This window comes from Solanum tuberosum, unplaced genomic scaffold (assembly GCF_000226075.1).
Source record: "Solanum tuberosum cultivar DM 1-3 516 R44 unplaced genomic scaffold, SolTub_3.0 scf00800, whole genome shotgun sequence".
In the NCBI taxonomy this organism is placed as follows: Eukaryota; Viridiplantae; Streptophyta; class Magnoliopsida; order Solanales; family Solanaceae; genus Solanum; species Solanum tuberosum.
The window spans coordinates 88,290-93,045 of NW_006239709.1; the positions used below are offsets into that span (position 1 = coordinate 88,290).

General features: G+C 34.8%; 1 pseudogene; it reads right to left on the reverse strand.

Annotated features, from left to right (window-relative positions):
- Positions 1-2,231: 2,231 nt before the first annotated feature.
- Positions 2,232-4,756, reverse strand: part of LOC102585047 (probable leucine-rich repeat receptor-like protein kinase At1g35710) — a 12,843-nt pseudogene continuing 10,318 nt past the window's right edge.

Below are 4,756 nucleotides of genomic sequence, written 5' to 3' on the forward strand. Positions count from 1 at the left end.
ATATTCAATTAAATTTGAATATCACTTTTTGCGAGTTTTACATTCGAATAATAAGTTATTTATTTTCCCTACTTGAACTATCGTCGTCTCAATTTGAAACACAGATTATTCACAAACAACTGAGACTTATGGTTTCGAGGAGTGAGTGTAATTTTATGGTAAGTGGCAAATCTGTCAATGAAATGTGTAAAAATTAGGTGATTTTTCAATTTGCCAAATAAAGTCAAATTTTGGGTTGTTTGTGTTAGAGGTCTAATCAGCCAAGGACTTAGTCAAAGTGGCCAAAATAGGTGGTTTCTTATCGCACATTAATCATGACCACTCTTAGTGTATGGTACAAAAATGTTTGGTTCTCAATTCTCATCTCTACAGTAGTGGACCATATCCTACAATTCTCAGTCTTAGACGTTACGATGATTCGTAATGTCTTTTCTCCATATGTTGCAAATTTGTGTTGTTTTGTTTTTTTCTTTGAGAAAATGTTGTTATTTTTCAATCTGTCTTAGCCGTGTTGAGAAGGGTGTTATATTTTTATTGGACCTGCTATATATTGATGTCTGATGATGTGGAACTTTTGAAAAATGAATATCCTAATAAATGAAGAGCAAAGAAAATTAAGAGATAATGGTCAAAATTAAATTTGAATATCACTTTTTTTGCGCGTTTTGCTTTCGAATAATAAGCTATTTATTTTCCCTACTTGAACTATCATCATCTCAATTTGAAACACAAATTATTCACAAACAACTGAGACTTATGGGTTTTGATGAGTGAACATAGTTTTATAGTAAGTCGCCTGTCAATGAAATGTGTAAAAATTAGGTGATTTTTCAATCTGCCAAATAAAGTCGTGTTGCAAAGGGTATTTTATTTTTATGAGACCTCCAAGAGTTCCAAATTTTTCATGCTCGAATATTTTGATAAAATTAAATTTCAATGACTCTCAATCAATTTTCCAAATAAAGGAATTTCTTCACTGAGATTATTTTTTGATATGATGAAGTATCTTGTGGAATTTGTTGGAATAGGCTTGAAGAAAACTGGATATTAATAGTTTTTTATTAGAGATAGATTAAGATATCTCAACCACCGAAGATGGTTTCTGGATATTAAAAACTCCAATTCTTTCACTTCACACGTGATCACTCCGAAGATGGTTTGCGGATAAATTATTGTGACTTATAGTACTTTTTCTGTAGTTTCAAAATATATAAATTTTATTTTAAATTTTTTGAAGACGTCATGCCTGAATTTTTGGTGAAAATTAAACTATTTGGCTCTTGAAAATCCAAACTATGCATTATAAATAGAGATAGAGGGAGTAATCTTCATATGATTGTTTTTGCAAATGGTAATTAAACACATATCTCTGGTCCAAAAAGAATAGGAAATGCGTTTTCTTCAAATTTGCAAATTTGGTTGCTATCAGAGAAAATGTGGTCATTCTCTTGTCAAATTTTGGATTGTTTTGTGTTAGAGGTCTAATTCAGGCAAGGACTTAATCAAAGTGGCCAAAATAGTTTTGTTATCACACATTGGTCATGACCATTTTTAATGTATGATACAGACATGTCTGGTTTTCAATTCTTATCTCTTAAGTAGGAACCATATCCAATATTTTTCCATTGATGCAAGAATTGTTCTTTAGGAAATTGAACAGAGAGCAACATCTTGATTTGATGGATAACCTGATTACATTTACTGCCAACACAAACATGAATTTTTAGTTGTAGTTGTAGTTGAGGCACATTAGCTATTTCTTCTTGATTTTGTGCTTCCTGTTCTTGAATCTCTCCTTCATTATGTTGAGTCATAGCAGCAGTTTGATGTTGCAGAGGCACAATAGCCATTTGCTGCAGCATCAACGCTTCGTGTTGTAACTGTTGTTGTGATTGAGTCATATTGGCAACCTGTTGTTGCATGAGTACACCATAGTCATGGTAATGAGCCATTTTGTGCAACATTTGTTCCAGAGTTGGTTGAACTACTATATGCATCCTGTGAATTATCAGCTACCTCGAATAGATTATCCCACTTTGATCTATCTAGTATACCCCCTTGTATCTGGAAATAGAACAGACAAATGTTTCAAACTAACATTATTGCAATTGGCAAATGAAAGTTTCAAAGTGCTACGAGCACAACAAGGAACATTATTCATTAATGCAAATGACAAAAACAATTACTTTGAGTATGCCTGTTTGTATAATAAAAGGCAAAGAGAAGGGCCAGACCACAAGGGTGTATTTATTGTATATCATCAAAATTCATAATATTACATTTTCCCAAGTTAAGAAAAGCTTATAAAACTAAAAATCAAATCCAACATCATAAGCAGCAACATAGGAAGAACCAAATCCATTACGCCAACATCTTCTTATTCTTGGCATCTGAAAATCTGAAGAAATAAGGAAGTGAATCACACAACAAAAATTCTTTAGCGTTTGTTGTCACAGTTTCCAACTGATTACTAGCAATTCGTATCAAGAGTTAATAAGCACTGTATTGGTAACAAAAAAAACATAAAACCTAAAAAAGATTAGTGTAGAGCTTAGCTTGGATACCTGAAGTTCTGAAATCAAATCCTTCTGTATTGGTAACTTGTCTAGAAGCGATTATTTCTTCTTCTGTAATTCCCTTGACCTCGCTGCTTCTTTCTCCTTCGCATGATAATTTTGTGTTCCAGTTCTTCAATGATTCTTGCAAGCCATCTTAGATTTCCAGTTGAGATCAAGAAATATATTATGGATAATCCAATACATATTCCACTGCCATAGCCCATCAGAGCTGCTTTCCAAAAATCATTGAAAAATTCAGAATTTCTTTCTTGATCTTCTAGCGCAGACACAGGATCATTGCCACAACCTTTTGAAACAGGGAATCCACGTAATCCATCATTACCTTCATATGAATTGCTCTCGAAGGTATGAAATTGAGGTCCTTGAGGGATGCATCCTTGGAGATAATTGTGAGAGAGATTTAAGAATTCAAGAGACGTAAGAGAAGCAAGTTGTTGTGGTATCTCTCCTGAAAGGCGGTTAAATGAAAGGTCCAATGATTCCACTACAGATAAATTTCCAAGTGATGGTGGTATATGACCTTTCAGTCCATTATGAGACATATTCAATACCCGAAGAGCTATGAGATCTCCTAGAACACTAGGAATACATCCTTCAAATTTATTGTTTGAAAGGTCAATAATTGTGTACAAAGACAAAATTTTCACAACTTCAAGCTTCAATCCCTTTGTTACAACAACTACAGAGTCTTGGAAGTATACTCCATGTCCTCTATAACTTGGTGCCTTCATTGTTTGATCAATAGTCCTCATGCCTTTTAAATGTTGAAACAGACTCGTCGGTAAGTCTTTCGAGAAGGCATTGTAAGAGAGATCCATGATTCGAAGATCAGGAAACATGATTTCAGCCCCTGAAGATCTTATGGGTCCATGCAATTTATTCGATGTCAATCTTAAAACTCTCAGCTCTGTCAAAGCTCCCAACCACATGGGAAATGTGTCATTGAGGTGATTATCTCCCAGATCAATAACTTGCAACTTTTTGCAATTGGACAACGACCGAGGGATTCTCCCCTCTAATTCATTGCCAGGCAAGTTGAGACTTATAAGTGAACTTCCAATGCTAAAATTTGTTGGAAGAGTCCCAGAAAGTTTGTTATTCTGCATATCAAAAACCTGGAGGCTTCTAATATTGCCAAAACATTGTGGAATTGCTCCCTCTAGATTCTGCATATCAAGAGCCTGGAGGCTACTAATATTGCCAAAACATTGTGGAATTGCTCCCTCCAGATTGTTTCTGCCCAAATCTAGAATTTTTAGTGATGTTAAATTTGAAATAGATGAAGGGATCTCTCCACTGAGATTATTATGTGACATTATCAAAACCTGGAGGCTGCCGATATTACCCAAACATTGCGGAACTTTTCCCTTCAAATTGGTTCTCGGCATACACAACACTTCCAGTGATGTCAAATTGCACACAAATGAAGGAATTTCCCCAATGAGATTGTTATCATTGAGAATCATAGTTTTCAGATTTCTCAAATTGCCAAATGAAGCAGGAATAGATCCATTAAGAGAGTTATTACCCAAATATAGATAAGTAAGAGAACTCAAGTAACCTATTTCTTCAGGAATAGAGCCAGAAAGCTGATTATTATGAAGATACAATCTGGACAAGTTGTTCAGACACCCCAATGAAGCAGGAATAGAGCCATTAAGAGAGTTATTACCCAAAGATAGCATAGTAAGAGGACCTTAGGTAACCTATTTCTTCAGGAATAGAGCCAGAAAGGTGATTACTATAAAGATACAAATCAGACAAGTTGCTCAAATTCCCCAATGAAGCTGGAATGGAACCAGTAAGAAAGTTCCTACCCAAAGATAGGATAGTAAGAGACCTTAGGTAACCTATTTCTTCAGGAATAGAGCCAGAAAGCTGATTATTATGAAGATACAATCTGGACAAGTTGTTCTACGACACCCCAAATGAAGCAGGAATAGATCCATTAAGAGAGTTATTACCGAAAGATAGCATAGTAAGAGACCTTAGGTAACCTATTTCTTCAGGAATAGAGCCAGAAAGGTGATTACTATAAAGATACAAATCAGACAAGTTGCTCAAATTCCCCAATGAAGCAGGAATAGAACCAGTAAGAAAGTTGCTACCCAAAGAGAGCTTAGTAAGAGACCTTAGGTAACCTATTTCTTCAGGAATAGAGCCAGAAAGTTGATTTT